We start from the raw sequence: 18,643 nt of genomic DNA, 5'->3' as shown, positions 1-18,643 counted from the left end.
AACATACTTCCATGTTAAACTTTACTGTTTGTGTCTAAAGTATATTAAAACCCATTAAAAATAGTGTGATATTTTTGTCTCTAAATACTTCAAAAGCACAGATATGCCCTAAAATAATGAAACTTTCTTTTATCTCTGCATCATGCTCACACCTAACAAAACTAGTAATTCACAATTTTCCAGTATTATCTAGCACAAGTTAAATATTACTGTGTGTCTTCTATAAAATAAAATGTAGATACAGTTGTCATTGAGTACCCAGTGAATGGAAGATTTGACATTTCCATAAAGTCCCTAAAAAGAAAGTGTGTCACATCCTGTCTCATCTAGGCTTCATCATTCCCAGATGCAGGAAAATGGGAGGGGCCTCTACTGAGGGAAGGGACACAGGCACTCCCTGGCATAGGCTACAACATCTTCAACATGCTCCTAGGATCCTGCACTTGGCAGTGGAAGATATGACACTTGTCTCCCTCTACCAACACACCAGTGACCAGTTCTGTCAAGGCCGAATCTAGAGCCAGGCACACCTACTTGGTGACCCCACTGTAACCCTGAGCATGAACTCTTGGCACCTCAGGTCAGGCCTTTCAATGTGAATAAAAAAGACCTGCTTTGGGCACTGCCATGAAGGTTAAGTGAGAAAGCAACCATCATTGGCATCAGCAAATGTCACAGAGCGCTGAGCATCGGGGTGGATTCATGTCTGCACCAGAAAGTCCAGGACACAACCAAGCATGCACCTGTGTGTCCTTCCACACTGACCTGGCTCAGGTGGGGCACTCTGGCTCACCTTCTCTCCAGTGTCAAGGCTTCTGTCCCAGAACCTGTGGAGGCTTGAGGACCCCTCTCTGCCCCTCTACTGCTGTGAGCACACTGCAAAGATCTGAAGTCAAGCACTGTGTGTTTTTCTCCCTGTCCTCAGCCAGAAGGAAGGAAGGATTAAGGTTTCTTTATACAACCAAAAGGAAAACAGTGAGAAAATCAGGACAGTAAGCAATCTGGGCCAGGAAGATTGGTTTGTTGAGAGTCCTCATTTCAAGGAAGAAAAGGCTCCCTTTCTTGCTAAGGCACTTTAAGAAAGAACTTTTAAAACAGATACCAAAGCCAAAAGATTAACATAATAAGTCTTTCCTTGATCCCCGCCCCTCCCCTGTATGTGTGCGCGCGCGCGCACACACACACACACACACACACGCAACTTGCATCTGCAATTCAGGTACTTTCCAGGACATAAGCCTCCTGTGTGTGGAGCTCCTCCCGCTGTGTCTGAACTGCCGGCTCGCAGCCCTTTACCATTCTGGAGGTTTGACATAAAATGGCTGAAGACTTCCACACCTCAAAAACACTTGGGTCAGGAGAGCCCAGCAGGACAAATCAGAGTTCCATGTTGATCTGGGCACTGGACAAAAGCTTATTAAGAAGCCAGGAACTGCCATATTCCCCACTTCAGAGAACAAACCTACAGTAGTAAGAACGGAAAGACAGGGAAGGCCTCATGTCCTCTGAGACCCTGGAGCCAGTAGTGCCTGAGGCCCAGCAAGGAGTGATAGTCCTGTCCCTGCTTCTGCTTGATCCAGCTCAAGTGAAGGTTTTACTTCTGACAACAGAGACTCCTGCCCACAGCTTTCCCAGAAAGCATTGGGAAGCAATGAGCACAACTGTTGATCTTCCTTGTGGTTACTGGTCTGCTCTCCTCACTTAACAAAAGCAATGCATGTTTTCATGAGTACATTTCCTAACAGAAACAACATAAGCTTCCTTGAGAAGCAGAAATTTCATTTTGCTGGATCTTTAGAGGACAACAAGTCATCAATATTTTAGGTCTACCATTTCCGCTGTCAAGTACCACCAAGTCCAGTGTGGCACAATTGGCATCTGAGCTGACAGAGGAGCCTGTCTGCATCAACACTGGTCTTTAACTCCTCCAGCGCATGCATGAGAACAAACCTGGTTCAGGAAGGAAGTGAGGAAGGAGCCACACAGGCCCGAAGTGTTAACACAGTGGAAGGACAACTAGGGAGGCCACATCTGAGCTGCTGTCTCTGCTGGGGCTTCTGCTGCTGCGATAAAACACCATAACCAAAAGCAACTGAGGGAAGAAAGGGCTTATGTGGAGTATACTTCCATATCAGAGTCTATTCTAGAAGGAAGTCAGGGCAGGAATCTGGAAGGAGGAGTCTCACTGGCTTGCTCACCATAGCTTGCTCAGCCTGCTTTTTTACAGCATTCAGGACCGTCAAGCCAGAAGTGACACCACCCACAGTGAGCTGGGCCCTCTCACATCTGTCATTAGTTAAGAAAATGCAACACAAGCTTCCCACAGGCTGGTCTTTTGGTGCCATTTCTTCATTCGGGGTTCCCTCTTCTAGCTGTGCCAAGCTGACATAGAAACTAGGCAGTGTAGCCACTCGGTCACCTGTATCCAGTTACCTGCCCCTCCTCCTTGCCTGGCCTCCTCTGTTCGGTGTGAACAGCCGGGCCCTCTGTTGGACTGCAAGGACATGGACTATGGTGGACATATTGCATGACCTCTGGAAGCTCATGGCCACTGAGTGGAGGCCTGGTATGAGGGTGAGCCTTCACTGTCGATGGGACTGGAGCCATTGTGGAAACACACTCCAGACATGCCTACAAGGGGTTTCCAGAAAGGCTTAACTGAGGAGAGAGGACCCACGTGTGGGCTGGAGTCCAGAGGAATGAGAAAGATGAACCGAGCACAAGCAATCATCTGCTTCTTCCTGTGGGGGCAATGGGACCTGCCACTTCCCACTCCTGTCACCACCCCTTGACTACACTTCCTTGAACCGTATGCCAACATAAACCTTCCCTCCCATAAGCTGCTTCCTTTGGAGACCTGGTGACAAGAAAAGTCACTAACATCACAAAAAATCATGTGACCCGGCGGTGGTAACATACACCTTTAATCCCAGTACTCGGGAGGCAGAGGCAGGTAGATCACTGTGAGTTCGAGGCCAGCCTGGTCTACAAAGCCAATTCCAGGACAGCCAGGGGTGTTACACAGAGAAACCCTGTCTTGAAAAACAAACAAACAAAAACCAAAAACAACAACAACAACAACCAAAATTGTGCGATGGGATCAGATGTAAGGTGGGGGTGTGAAGAGAGGCCTATGTCTAGGGGCCCTTGAGGGAAGCTTCCTGATTTATTCTTCCTCAGGGAGGAGGGCATATATATGTGATTCACTGCAGTATTGTCTGCAATAACTAAGGACTGAAAGCAGCTCAGAACACACCCATAGAAAACTGATTAAATAAGCTAAGGTAGAGCACTATTCATTATAGAATAGAGTGCATCTGTAATTGAGAGGGGGAGATGGGGAGAGAGATCCTCTGCATGCTGAAAAGACAGTCCATCCCAGATACACTGTTAGATGGTGGGGGGGAGCGAAGTGCTTAGTTACCAAGTGATGTATGAGAACACAGACTCCAAAAATTATAGAAATAAACAGTGATTGTCTATGGAGCAGCAGGGGCAGGAGTACATTCTCATTGTATTCGTCTGTATGCTTTTCTCTTTTCTTTTGAAGATTTTTTAAATTTTTAAGTGTGTGTATTTGTGCATGCGCGCGTGCGTGCGCGCACACGTGTGTGTGTGTGTGTGTGTGTGTGTGTGTGTGTGTGTGTGTACATGTGCACAGGTGCTTGTAGATGCCAGAAGAGGGCATCAGATACCATGGATCTGGAGTCACAGGTAGTTGTAGGCTGTCCAGCATGAGTGGCAGAAACTAAACTTAAGTCCTCTGCAAGAGTAGTAGTTACGCTTAAGCATGGGGCCATCTCCCCAGCTCCCATTTGTACACCAGTGACAAAAACAAACAAAAAGTAAACCCAACCTAGAAACCTTCTTTGACATTTTTTAGATATGGGGGTGGAGTGGTTATGGGTTTTATACTACCCCAATGACATCATTTCCCATGCACAAACTTTTCTTACAAAGTGATGGTTCTCATCGAGGGATGGGTCTATAGTCTATCCTCTTAAAACTAGATAGGCTAGTAAACATGGCAGAGGTGATGCTATGAGATTTCCAAGGGTAGATGGAGAAGACTGATCCAGCTTCTACCTGGCACACTTGGGATTTGTCCCCATACCCCAGCTGGCACACTGTGGGGAAATCCAAGTCATATGACAAGGTTCCAGATGGAAGCCACTGTCATCTTGAGAGTGAGAAAGTCTGTGAGGTGGCTCCAGCCTCAGCCAGTCATTACCTACTTGAATGAGAGACCCAGAGCAAAACTGCCTAACTGAGCCCAGCCAACCCCACCTCCCCAGACCGTGACAAAACAGTAAAATGACTGTTCGAATTTCTAAGTTGTGACTTATGCTTGACTTCCTAGGGCAGGAGCTTTCTAACAAGTTTACCTCTGACCACCTCACACAGTGGTAGCAGAAACACAGCAGTGGAATACACTAGAACAAATGAAACATGCTGACTGTGCATGCCAGTGGGTATCACGAGAGCAAGCACACAACAGGCTGCTGGACACAGAGGCTCAGATTCTGGGGAGGAGATGTGATGGCCATAAGGATGTCCAAGGCACTCAAGGAAAGATGACCGTTAATATCCAGGCTGTAGATGAATTAAGTCATCCAGATGAAGTGGATAAAGGGGCTGTGAGGATGTCCCCACTGAAGACAGCAAAGGAAAGGGAGCATGCTGGAGGGGCAAAGAAGGAATGGTCAGGGAGAATGAGAAAGGCCCAGAAAGAATGGTTCCAAAGACAGGAACAGCTTAAGGGGCCAAATGCTGCTGGAAGACAGGGATGGGAGAACGACTGTGAGACCTGGCAACATGGCGGTCACTAGTGACCTCCAGCAGAGGTGTCACGTGAGCCAGAGCATTCAGCATCTCAGTGCATTCCCATCAACTCTAGTCTGTATAAAACAAGAGCACGTAATATTGGGGCTGCCTGTTTAATCTTTTGGCTAAACAAGAAAAGAAGCAAAGAAGGAAAAATAAATAAAAATGTTCATGGTAGAAGCAAAAATGAAGGGAGACAAACAATGGCAAATTGAATAATGATCTCCATGACACAAAGGAAAGGTGAGAGCACATACACAGACCCACATCACAAGCTAATCCTATACTTTATACAGATATATATGCAATCACATATACATTATATGTGTGTGTACAGAAGCTATTTTTAAATTATTTTTGAAAACATAATTACATGATTTTCTCTTCCTTTTCTTCCTCCAAACCCTCTCATATACCCCCTTGTTCTTTTTCAAATTCATAGCCTCTTTTTTATTAATTGTTGTTACACACACACGGATTCCTGTACACATAAACACAACCTGCTCGGTCTGTATATGTAATGTTAGTTGTATATATGTTTTCAGGTCAGTCCTGCAGAAACTATTTTAACCAGTAGTCAGGATGGGTACAGAGTAGAGCAGGGAGCAGCCACAGACCAGAGCTTGTGAGCCAGTTATGATTTACTAAGTGGCTGCTGGAGGCCTCTGCAGAGCAGGGTTTGGGCCTGAGCATCAGTCAGTGCTGTCTGCGTGTGCACAGGGCATAGCAATAGGGCATGAAATAGAATATTTGTCATCTTGGTCTCTGTAGAATGCACCCCAGAACACAATTTAAAGGGAAATGGCTTCATTTTTCTAAAACAGTGGAATCTTGAAATCTTCCAATATAAATTCTAAAGTATCCATAACCTAAAGCGTATGAACTTTAGCCGCCAGCCTCACTGAGTAAGGACCTTGCTGTGGTAATAAATACTCCAGGGGACTCCATTATAATAAGCATATGTAGCGTTCCTAGGATCTTTTTTACGTCTCAAAATGCCATTGATATTCCTCCTCTATGTTTAGGAAAACGAAACAGATGGGATGGTTAAGGACACACCACTACCTGGTGAATTGAGTCAAAATATCAGCACAATCATAGCCCATACCTCAACTGTGCACAGTCATTTTGCAATAAAGAGCTGACTAAATCTTTAATTGGAGACGGACTGTTTCAGTAGAGAGGCAGTGACTACAAATCATTTATCAGGGCACCAAAAGCCATAACTACAGAAATTCCCTGGCACTCTGGCATCAGCACCAGTGTAGTAAACCCAGTAAATAGTAAAACATGGCATGGGAGATTTAACCGTGAGTTGATACAAATGAGGTTAAATGTTTTCTCCCAGCGAATTTTTCTTTTGAATGCATCTCAATATACTAGAGAAATAGCAGGAGTAATCAACAGATGGGGAAACACTGCCACGAAACAGATAAATCTAATTAGACCATCAGGCCTGCTTTTGAAGTGTTGGATCTCAAACCGTACAGCTGAAGAACACTAGCATTCTGCCTCTTAAGTCAATATTGGGACTCTAGCCCTATTCACTGGGAAAAGATCATATTCTTAAGGTTGTCTTTCTCACACATGTTGTGTTAGCTACCACTTAATGTGGCCTTCAACCTGGCGTGACTGGCTGTGACTGGATTATTTTCCGCCTGCACACGGGTGATGCTAAGGCTCAAGCACAGCAGCAGGCACTGCCTGTGAGATGGCCTTTGCTTCAGGCGTTGCCACCCTGGGGTAAGCCCCTTGACTTCCAACCACCAGGACCTAAAGCTCCTTGTCTAGATGCTTTGCTTGGTACCTAGAATCTGAGCACTAACTCACCCCTAAGAAATGATGCCCAACCAATGACTGACAGCACTGGTAGGGGTAAGCTCGGTCCCGAGCCTTTCCAAAAGAGCAACCCCTGGACAGATAATCTGTAGCCTCTGGTTATATTCTAATTGCTCAGGTTGGGCTCATGACATCTTTGGCTTATTCCCCTGCTTTGTGCTAGCACTTCCTGGATTCTCTCCCAAATAAACCACTCAGACTCAAATCCATGTCTCAAATAAAGACATATCAGAACTCCCCAGAATCTGGATGATTGAATACACTTTGCTTAGGACAAACTGTGCACTAGACTTTGGTCAGCAATAGGCAGCACAGGTATACATGGATGCATGAAAGACTACAGAACACAGTATTCAGTTCCTGAGGTATCAAAGCCTGCACCATAAGACAATTACACAGGGGTGGTCCAGCGCTATTGCTCCTGCTGTTGCTGTGCGTCTGTGCATCTGCGTGCACACTTGTACACATCTTGGAGGCAGGGAGTGCTAAAACTTCACCAATGATGCTCTCAAAAGTTACAAGCCCAAATCAACCCCTCCCAAACCACTGGATACCAACCAGGAGGGGCATGAGCCTTCTTCACCTTAAAATCCCAAGACTCTAAGACATCCACAGTTAATACATTCAGGGGACACAGAATATGACCTCAAATTACAGACATGGAGGCACAAAGCCACACCTGCTTTGATTGAACTGGATGTGGTGGCACACACTTCTAATCCTAGCACTCAAATACCTGAGGCAGGAGGATCGTCACAAGTTCAAGACTAGCTTATTGCACATAGCAAGTTACAGTCCAGCTATGACTATAAAGCTATGGCTACCTTAACTCAAACACACAATAATAGCTGATTGGAAGATTTAATTCAGGATAAAGCCACAACTGGGTACAAACAGCAGAAAAGAACATTATTTAACCTGTCTCATTTGAAACATTTATTGAAATAATGTTAAGTTTTGAATCTAGAATGACCCCCATAGGCTCATGTTTTGAATGATGACCTCCAGTTTATGGTGTTATTTTAAGAGGCCTGAGATGTTTAGGAGGTAGCGCCTAGCAGACAGAGGAGAGTGTCAGGGATGGGCCTTTGGAGGTTATATCCAGTCTTTGCTTTCTTCCTGGCCCTCAGCTTCCTGGTCCACCGTCATGTGTGCAGCCCGTGTAACATACTCGCATCCCCAGGAGTTGAACTGTGTTACTATGTCTTCCTCATCAGAGTGGTCAGTCTTTCTCCCTTAAGTTGTTTCTGTCAGATACAGTGTGAGGGTTCATGAGGGTTCAAATAGGGTTACAAACTCCATTGGGAAACAGAGCAGAAGCTATTTGTTTATATTTTGGGAAAGAAGCAAAGTCTACATTCTGTCTAAGTCCAGAAAATCTGAGTGAGGATGAGTTTAGAAAGTAATAGACGAGTCACAGAGGCCCCGCTGCATGATGGCTACAACTTTCTTACAGTAAATGCAGGCTGAACATTTGCTGTTTTACTCTTTGGGACACAGAACTCATTTTGATTATAATACTGAACCTGAGAACTAAGACCTAAGCTTTCCCCTCAGGGAAGAAAGCCTCAATAATGAATGACTGAAGCCCCTCTCCACTTAAGAGGAGGGCAGCCTAAGGGTTTAACTGCTGCTCAGAGACCGGAACTGGTATTTGATATAGTAATGTCATTGGACTCTCACCCATCAGAAAAGCTTTTCTTGTCTTTTGATTAATATGGATTTAAGAAAATTGTGATATGTTAAATTGTGGATTTATTGTTAATTCCCATTCTAGAATTATGGTATTGACCTGGTAATATTTGTAACTGCTTATGAGATGTTGAGAAAAGTTTGATGTGCCCTGTAAATGTTTGGATTTAATTGTGGATTTATTGTTAATTATGGTATTGACCTGATAATGTTTATAACTGCTTATAAGATGTTGAGGAAAGTTTGACACAACCTGTAAATGTTTGGGCTTAATGAATACGTTAAGAATTTTAGATTTTGATGCAACCAGATGAAGAAACATTCTCAATTCAGGCAGTCCTCCTCTCCTTTAAATAGTCTTTAGGAGCATGATTATTCATATAAGATTATGGTTTCTCCTGACAAGGAAGTATGGCTCTGAGACACAGAGCCCAAAGGTATTTCTCTCCCTTAATCTCTTTTGTTCACAGAGGTCAGCAGTCAGAGATGGGTTTGAAGTTTCTTCTTCCCAGATGCCTAAGACAAGAGCTCGCATAAATGGAATGCCTGTTCCAAGGATGGGTAAATTTGGGCAAATGAAGGAGTCTTTGCCTAAGACAGGCATGATAATCTGTCCTGCTGCAGAAGCACAGGCTTTATTAAAATTAATAAGATGGAGTGGATTGTAGGGCCATATTATACAGGCCCATATTTCTACTCTGTATGGTGGCCGGACTTTCAGGCCACAGTTTGTACCTGGCCACACCTTTCCAGACAAACTGTCGCTATTCTAATGGCGCTCAGCTCCTTCTTTGTAACTTGGGAGGACACCTGGGAAAGAGGTGTTAATTCAGTCTGTATGACAGATCAGCCATAGTTGCAGACATGACCTAAATCCCGCTAGTAGGAAACATAATGCTAATAAATTTCCCACTCAGTTTACATTTTGGTATAAAAGCTATTTGGAGAATAACCACGGGTGAAATTTTCAGGATGTGAACTCAGGATTTCATGAGGGATCCCTGAAAACTCCCTCCCGATTAAAAAAAATTAATAGACTAGGGGGCTGGAGAGTGGGCTCAGTGGCTAAGAGCACTTGTTGCTCTTGCAGAGGACCTAGGCTTGAGGCACAGCACCCACATGGCAGCTCACAACCGTCTGTAATTCCAAACCCAGGGGATCCGATATCCTCTTCTCACCTCCACAGGCATCAGGCATGTACGTGTTGCACATACATATACATACATGGGCAAAACACCCATACACATAAGATAATAATCACTAGCAAGGTTTTAAAAATTAATAGACTGATTAATTTGACAAGAGGAAATTTCAAAACAGGGTAGCATTTAGGCTTTAGCATGGTTATTGCTGACTTATATCCAGTTTACAATGAAAACTGGGACAAATATGTGGAGCAGAAGGACTTGAAACCCCTGCAGTTTGGCTAGGAAAGGGGAGTGTTTACAGTTGCAGAGAATGAGGCTGTAAGTGTTTAGAAGATTAGCACCATTAAAGAGAGGCCAACACTTTGTGCTCTGTACTGGAACCACAGGAAATGTGCCTTGAGAATGTTTTGGGATTCGATGGCAACTCCTTCATCTATCACAGACTCCAGGGTACCCTGCTCACTCAGAGATGCTTAGAGAAGTGCTTTTCCTGGCCCAACAGTTGAAGGACACAGAAACCACTGTATGGTCCAAAGAAACCCAGATGATGTCAGAATTTGGCGTTGTCCATATAGTCTTAGTTTTATAAGCAAGCAGAATGTAAGTTACAAAGTCATGTAGGCTTGCACTCAGATTTCTAAGGAAAGTCTAGCAGGTCAGGCTACATAGAGAGGGGCTCATGATAACGCGATGTATAAAGATCCGAAGGGAAAGCCAAGGGATCTTAGAGATGCCAGGGATGTGGGGCATCTGTTGAAAAAAGTCACAGGCACCAAGTGGAGTCAGCCCAAGAGAGAGGCCATGCAGCCTTCAAACAGCAAGTCCATTAGGGTGGGGCTGCAGAGGAAGCCACCACATGCCCCAGAAGCTGGTAGTGGAGGTGCAATAGTTCAGTTTGCCCTGCTGCATTTCAGCCTTGCTTAGCGGCACCTCCTCCTCTCTATGGCACCATTCCTCTTGTTTCTGGTAAGGGCAGTACTTTGGGAGTTTGTGGAACCTTGAAAAAGTAGGAACAAACTGGCAAAAGCAGGTAAAAAGGGCAAAGCTCTGAAGGTTAGATCCGGGCTCTTGTTTCTTCCCCTCCCTCTCAGCTATTGCTAACCATGAAGGAACTCTGGTGGTTTCTTTTCTCTTTCCTGGCTGGATGTCACGTGAACAGCCACTACTGCATGCTCCCACCACCATGAGCCCTTCAACTCCACCTTTCCCACAATGATGGACTGAGAGAGATCCACCATGAAAACCATGAGCCAAAGGAAACCTTCTCTCCATTAAGTTGTCAGAATCTGTGGTCACAGAGAGGCAAAAGGAACTAACAGAACTGCTATAGCAACACAGAAAATGTAAAGTCATGAAAATGAAGTATCCATTGTTCCAGGGCTCACACAGTACTATAGGACCTCCTGGCAGACTTGTTTTTCTGAACATTATCAATCTAACAGCCTTTGCTCTCTCTGCAGCTGGGAGCTCAGCTTCATGCACATGACTTCACCAGTGTGGTGTCCCATAATTTCACTATCTCCCTGAACAAGTTAACTCAGGTCATGCCCAAGTTTTCACCATGACATGTGATAATGGGCAGAGTCATCATGCAGGGCTCTTTCCACTTTCGGACTGTTTCCTTAAGGCAGAGTCCCAGGCGAAGCTGAGAGGGACAGCCCCGCTCCTTCTACCATCTACAGCTCTTCCAGTTCTTAGCAAAATATGTAGTGGGGAGCAGACATTAGCATCCCCTTCTCCCCCGCACACAAAAGCAGTAAGACAAAAAGCGGCCAATAATAGTTTCATAAGTGGCCAGATGGGAATTAGATGCTAAGCAGGCTGGGCTACTAAGGATAGGCTTCTTATGACAAACTCCTACCTCTGATCTTTAAAATGAGCACTGAGAAGTCAATAATAATTTCTAGCTAGACTCCTCCATACCAGGTACTTGGTGCTAACGATCACCTGCTCACAAACTCCCAGCCTTCGGCAGCCTTCTCTCTGTCAACAGCCGCTTCTTACAACACTCTCTCTCCCATCCGCCCTCTCTGAGCTCACACTGAGGCTTGAGCGTCACTTGTTCTCACCATCTCCCCCTGCAGCCTCAGGAGCAAATGCCCTGGCCAATGGCGGAGTGCGGATGGCTGGGGTAGGACACAATTAGGCTGGACCCTGTTTGTCAGCCTTGTCCCTCCCACATTCTACCAATCTCCAGAGCACTGAGATGGGGAAGAGTCACCACACACGTGCTCACTCTCTTCTGCATGGGAGTCCCAACCTCCTGCCTGTGCTTGGGCCTGCCTTGGCACTTGGTTTTTACAAGAGGAACAGGGTAGGGATGGGGGGCTGATGGAGGTGGAAGGCAGGGGGAAGATTGGCTCTAATTTAAAAGCATCTTAGGAGCTTTAAAGAGTTCCAGGTTGACTGATGGACACATTTACTCCTCGGCACCCCTTTCATAAATATCTACCACTTAACATGCACTTTCAGGAGGCATAAATACCTCCTGCATGTCAGCCTTTATGGAAGGGAGATTGCCAGAGCTATTTCTTTGCTCCATGGCCATGAGCCACACAATTACAATCCTATTAAAGCTGTGCCCTGGGAATCCAGCCCTTCCCCACTGGCCTGTGGCAGTCAAACACCCCCCACCAGGAGTCAGGGGCCTCTAGTGCCTCTGTCCTTTGCTCTAGGGAAACAGGCAGCTCAGCTCTCTAAATAAAGTTGCCACTTGTCAACATCCCTGGACAAGCAAATTATGTTCGTCTAATAATATTCAGGCATACAGAGATAATGTTTTCCATAGGCATTTCTGTCAGAGCTATCAGCTGAAGGTAGGCATGGTGTCCCTCACAAGTGACCACTCTAGGAAGGCCAGCCTCACCCTGATACTGCTCGCCTAGCCAGCTCACACAGGTGCAGACACATAAGGCCCACCCTGGGGGTCAGCAGCAGGTACCTTTGCCCTCCCTTCCTCTAAGATCACAGGCCACTGGCCACCATATGCTAACATCTATGTGGACCTTTAGCCTGATAGGCCTAGGCATAGGATACAACAGGCTCTCTGGACATGCTGCCCCTCAAAAGGAAGAGGGCTTTAGTACCCAGCTTACCAGATAAGCCCTTGGGTGAGTCAGTGCCACCTGCTGCCTGGACAGAGCCTGACACGGGCAGTAATGACACCTGGGGTTTACGAGGAGACAACAGGGAACCAAGGGCTGCATCAACACGGGCAGGGAACATGAGGCCTGCTCTCCTGCTTGGAAGCTGGAGGCACACCGCTTTGAAAGCACACATTCTCGGTCGGTCCGCAAATCACTGCTCACCAGAATCTGTAGAAAAATGCCCTGCAGTATTCTTCGAAGGTGTGTGACCATGTCCAACCAGCAGTGTTTGCAGGCCCGCTTTCACCTGCTGACCTGGCTTCCCAGGCCTCTCCTGCTCAGCTTGATTGGAGGCTGTGTGTCCACTTATGGGCTCTCACATCTGTCTTTACTAAACCTGCCTCCTGTGTTTGAACTTCATGAGGGTCAAGACTGCCATTTCTGAGTCCCCACTGAAATCCCTAGGATACTGGCTAAGGTATCTATACAAGGAAACAATAGAGGGAGGCAGGACATCGGGCCAGGCGCAGCGCTAAGACCCCACACTGCAGTGGAAGAGTTCCAGCCAGCAGAGGCAGCACTGCGGCCTGCAGACAGGTGTCCCATCACCATGAAGTCAGAGATGACTGAGGAAGGCTCACTTGCTACAGCTGTGCCTCTCTAGTGCCTATGAATCAAGATTTCAGGGGTAGCTGTGGCCAGAGGCAGGGCAGCAAGGACCAGTGTAGGCCTCCCTGGGCAAGAGGCCAGGCCTCTGGCTGACAAGACCAGACAGTTACGACTTTCAGATGATGTGGGCACCTTCAAGCCAGGCACATTTACCCTCAAACGCATCACCTCAAAAGAACTTAAGACTTCCCCACTGTGTGTTCTCACATTCACACTGGTCATAGAATGCCTGGCTGTCTGAGGCTGGGGATGCAGCTCGGTGGAAGAGCCCTTGCCTAGGATGCATGAGATCATGGGTTCAATCCCTAGCACCACAGAGAAAAAAAAAGAAAGAAAAATCCCCACCTACAAGGGAGGGTGGAGTTCACTGTGACTTGTTAAATACCACTCCATTCAGGGTCTGCACAGCTAATATATGGGGTGGGAGCTGCTGGCCCGAGGCCTGCCCTATGCAATGGGATCTGTCCATCTTTACCAGGGAGCAATGATAAACAAGCACAGACAGACACTGGTCAGGACAAGCCACTTTATTTAAGAGCTCTGACAGCCCAAAGTGGTTTAACATAGATGCATGGAAGATTTATCTAGATGATAAAACACCTGCACTCAAAAGGCACATAAATTATGATTTTGCAGGTTTTATTTTTCCTTTACAAGTAATATTATACAGGCTGAGCAGGTTATATTTAGGAATATATATATATATATATATATATATATATATATATATACACACACATGCATGTAACTGCAATTAATGAAAAAAAGAGGCCATGAATTTAAAAAAGAGCAAGGAGTGATATATGGGAGGGCTTAGAGGGAGGGAAGGGAAGAGAAAGATGATGGAATTATAATCTTAAAAAGAAGTCCCACAGTCAGGTGTTTTAAGTAATAAAAGAAATACACATGAGGCTGATTGTACTTCGTACACATGGTCTGGTCATCTAAAGTGCCTCTGCTACCACACCTTTATTTTCCTTGTGGTAGTGGCAATCTATGGGAGGATTAATAAACATCACACAATACCAATAACTATCACTGACTGAGGATTTTTCCACACCCCATCTGTGTGCTGAAGTAAGCCCTTCAGGTACTTAACTTGCTTATTATGAGCTGGGTACAATTCCAGGACTAAAATATAGACGCTAAGACTTCAGTCATAGGCTGTGCTATGCGATTGGAAAACCATGGGGTTATCCATAAGGCTGCCTCCTACATGAAAGGGCTCAGTCCTCTGCAAATGCTTAAGCACATTATTTTTCTCTGCCTTCATACTCTTAATTAAAGCACACGCACACACACACACACACACACACACACACACAAACATACACACAAACATAGACACACTTCGAAAAGTTCTCGGGTTTATTTTCACTTGTTCATTCATTCATCTGTTTGTATACATAGAGCATGCCTGCCTAGTGCAGGGGCTATAGTGTTCCACAGCTCCCAAGCCACTTGGTGAATGAGATCAGTCTCAGGCAATTATTATAGCCATACTACCTAAGTCACAAAGATTGCAGAGGTCAATTAGAGCAATAGTAGCCAATTGAAGGGGACTCACCCAGTCAGGAATTAAAGACAAGCCGTGAAGGCAATTCTAGACCTTTTGACTAATTTCTACACATTTTTTTTCTACTTTTTCTCTGGCCCAGGTTTTCTAAGCCTCTTGGGTCTTTTGACAGTGTGGGTGGATAGTGGTTCACTATCAGGTAGAACACGCCTCTCATTTGGAGGCTGCTGCTTTCTGGGGGAAACCATTGCCACAGATAACTCACCCCCCACTAATCACCCTGCTCAGCTCCTCATTCCCCAGCACACTTCCCTCCCCACCTCATCAGTGTCTGCCAAGATAAGGAGTGGGCAACGCCAGCAGCGTGGTAACTTCCTGCAGGCTAGACACAACACCAAGTATTCTGGGTACTCGAGATCCCAATGGCCTCTAGAACAGGCACCATCGTTCTTGTTTTAGTTTATTTGGAGAAAGAAAGGGGATGGAATGAGTACTTCTTCAGAGCAGAACTATATGCCAAGAACCTGCATGCTCCTCATGACTCAGAGGACAAGCGACCTCTTCAGACCAGCTGCATAGCTGGGAAGCTGCAGGTCTATGGTCACCACGATAAAGCCTCTCTTCCAGTCTTGGCCAGCATACTGCCATGGCTTGTGAGGGGAACAAGCTGGGGGGGGGGGGGAGCTGCACCATGGCTGTTCTTTCTCCTCTATTAATCACCCTATTAATCATCGTTTATTGAACACAGCCCTCCAATGCTACCAGGTTCCTCCTTTAACTGTGTTCCCCATTCTCTTATCTGAGAGAAAATCACAAGTCTATATCAATAGTGTGGACAAGATCACAGAAGACATCAGGATCATTCAAGGCATAGAATATACCAAGCCTCTTTCTTTATTAGTTGCTGTTACAGACATTATGTATATATTATTCTATGTATTAATTGTTATTACATACATATATACATTATGTAACAACAGTTAATGAAGAGGGAGGCCATGAATTTGAAAGACAGCAAGGAGAGGTTATGGGAGGGTTTGGAGGGGGAAAAGGAAGGGGGAATGATGTAATTATATTATAATCTTTAAAAAAAAGGAAATAATCTAAATGCACACATATGTAAATAGCAAGTAGCTGGCAGGTATTTCTCAAAGTACCGAGCGTTCTCTCAAATCTGTGTTGGTGTCAAGTTCCAAGGGGGTCCTCAGGAAGGGACCAGAAGAGATGCTCCCTCCGGGGAGTCATCTGGCAATTTTAGAGAGCGACACAAAGAGCTGGGAGTTACCTGGGAAAGTGTGGGAGCATGTATTCTGGGACTCTTGGGGCTGACAGAACCAGGTGGAGCTTGCTGGGAAACCTGCCAGAAAGAAGGCAGGCAGCTTTCCTCACAAGGCTCAGGGTCAGCATGGCCACATGGCCAATCCTGCACGGGCGCTAGGAGGGCATCTTTGAAACCTAAGAGCCAAGGAAAGGTCAGTGTTTCAGAAAGGAATGACTAACCAGTCCTCAACTTAGGGAGCAGGCTGTGTGTCTTCTCACGCGTCAGAGGAGAAAGGATTAAGGAAGGGAAGACGTGCTTGCTCCGGACGGACACCCAAGTTCAGTTCTGAGGCGCCTAGCCCCTTGCAAGACATCGTCGTCGTTCTCCCCCCCCCCCCACCACCACCACCACCGCACCCGGTGCTGCACCTGCCTCAACAGCTCTGGCGGCAGCATTCCACAAACCCATTTCCCGATGGTACAAGCAATGCCATTCTAGAACAGAGGCGAGGTTAAAGAACTGCTGTGACAAACGCCATGTCCAAAGCAACTCGGGAGGGAAGGCTTTATTTGGCTTATGCTTCCACATCACAGTTCATCGATGATGGCAATCCAGGCAGGAGCTGAAGCAGAGGGCATGGAGGACAGCGGCTTCCTGGCTCATTCTCCACAGCTTGTACCATTTATACAACCCAAGACCACCTTCCGGGTGGGGGAAGTTGGAAGGGGTGTGGTGGAACAGCCACTATGGGCTGGACTCTCTCACATCTGTCTTACACAAGAAAACGCCCTCTCACCCTGGCCACCAGGTTAGTCTGATGGGGGCATTTTGACCTATTTCCAGATGAGTTTCGCTTGTGTCCAGTTGACCAAAACTGACCAGCACAGGAACCTGCAGACCCCAGCTCTCTGCAGGCCAGTCCTACTGACCCTTCTTCCCCAGCCCACAATTTTTTCACCTGAGAAAATGTGTCCCTGCGTTTTCCACCCAGGAATTCAGAGATTCATCCGGCAGCTATAATTCAACAGGTTTTGCAGGTAGTGAACTGGATAAAACCTCTCCAGCACTCTGGGCTTTTCATCTCCACAGCCCTTACTAACTAGAACGTTCATACTTTAACGTGTGTGGTTTATCTTTGCAGCGGGTCTCCCCTGCGCTCCGCGGGGTGGCACGTTACACATTATCCCTGGGACCCCGGTACTTAGGCCAATGGAAGAACACCGCATAACACACCGTAACTGTTACACGCTTATATTTAACTGACTGGACACATGATGCAGGAGGGATCCGAACACGTGTCAGCTCGATCCTGTGGGTCAGAAACGTGACCGTGGGACTGGCACGGTTCTGCGCTCCGTAGCTACCTGACGCCCTTGTGTGTGTGCGCGCGCACGCGCGCGCCTGAAACGGCGCTGCTGCCGCCTCCGCCGCCCCTTCGAGTCACGTGGGCCCAGGAGGAACGCGGGACCCAAGCAGGCGGCCAAGGCCGCTGGCTGTGCTTACCTGCGCGTCGCTCGGCTCTGCAGTGGCACCCGGAGAATCTCGGGGGTCAACAGAGACCGTGGACCTAATGCTCAACCCGGGTTACTGGCCTAGACCCAGGCTGGGGGCGGGGCCCAGAGTGAACTTGACCTTGAGCTCCCCGCCTTCCGCTGTGGGCGGAGCCCGAGGAAGTAGGCTCCGAACGTGGCCCTATCCCGTGCGTGGGTCCGATGCAGCACCGCCCCTCACAGGCCTAAGGCCACGCCCAATGCCCCCCGCCCCTGCTCCTCAAGTGGCCAGTAGGTTAAGACCGTTGGCCTTGGCTTCGCGTTTGTTTTTATTTTTCGGTTTTGTGTTCCGTTTACTTATTTTAGATGACTTTACTCTCCTTTTTAAAAGTCTGAATTAAAAATCTATCAAGCAATGTGTGTAAAATAACCACTTATAATAAAATTGTAAAATGTTAAAATAACCACTTATAATGAAAGTGTAAAATAACCACTTATAAAAAAAGCAACAAGCCCTCTTGCTCTGCTCCACCCAGAGCCCTTTTTTATCAGTCCCTTCTTTCCTTTTGATGGTCACTTCTTGTCGCTAAAAAAAAGAGAGAGAGAGAGAGAAAAGAGCTTACATAGCGATTTCTTGACTTATGTATTGACTTTCTGCCGTGTTACATGAGGATTTACTCTCCCTGCATCCCCACTTCCCTTTTCTGACACATTTACACCTCTGTTCTCCAGCTCGGCCCTGGTGAGGATGAAGGTTGGGGGGTGGGGTCCTTAAGATGACATGGTTTGGGGGATGGGGACATCAGAGCTGTTTTAGAAAGAAGATACAATTAGGGCTTTCTAGTGAGTATATTCATTCATAGCAAGAAATTACAACCAAATCCTTAGAGATCAGGTCGTATTCCCTGAGGTCTGTGTGTAATTTAGGACCTTAATTTGCTTTGCTAATAAAGTGTAGCTTTTCAGCCTCCCCATAGCCCTTTATAACTGCCCAACACTCACAGGGATCTTGCAGGGAGAAGTCTCTAAGACCAAGTTCACCGGCGTCTGTCAATTCCAATGGAATGAGTTGGAACTACAAAATATAAATATAATAATAATGACATCAAGGATAATGT

At 46.3% G+C, this 18,643-nt stretch overlaps 1 protein-coding gene across 1 annotated transcript in view; it reads right to left on the bottom strand.

Annotated features, from left to right (window-relative positions):
- Nmnat3 (nicotinamide nucleotide adenylyltransferase 3) overlaps positions 1–17,667 on the bottom strand; it is a 116,069-nt gene extending 98,402 nt beyond the window's left edge. Inside the window, exon 1 of the mRNA XM_038324328.2 lies at positions 17,539–17,667. The gene's annotated coding sequence lies outside the window, so the exon portion shown is untranslated. The remainder of the gene's footprint in view (positions 1–17,538) is intronic.
- Between the last annotated feature and the right edge of the window lie 976 nt (positions 17,668–18,643).

This window comes from Arvicola amphibius, chromosome 3 (genome assembly GCF_903992535.2).
Source record: "Arvicola amphibius chromosome 3, mArvAmp1.2, whole genome shotgun sequence".
Classification (NCBI taxonomy): Eukaryota; Metazoa; Chordata; class Mammalia; order Rodentia; family Cricetidae; genus Arvicola; species Arvicola amphibius.
This window is presented reverse-complemented; position numbering and strand designations above follow the sequence as displayed.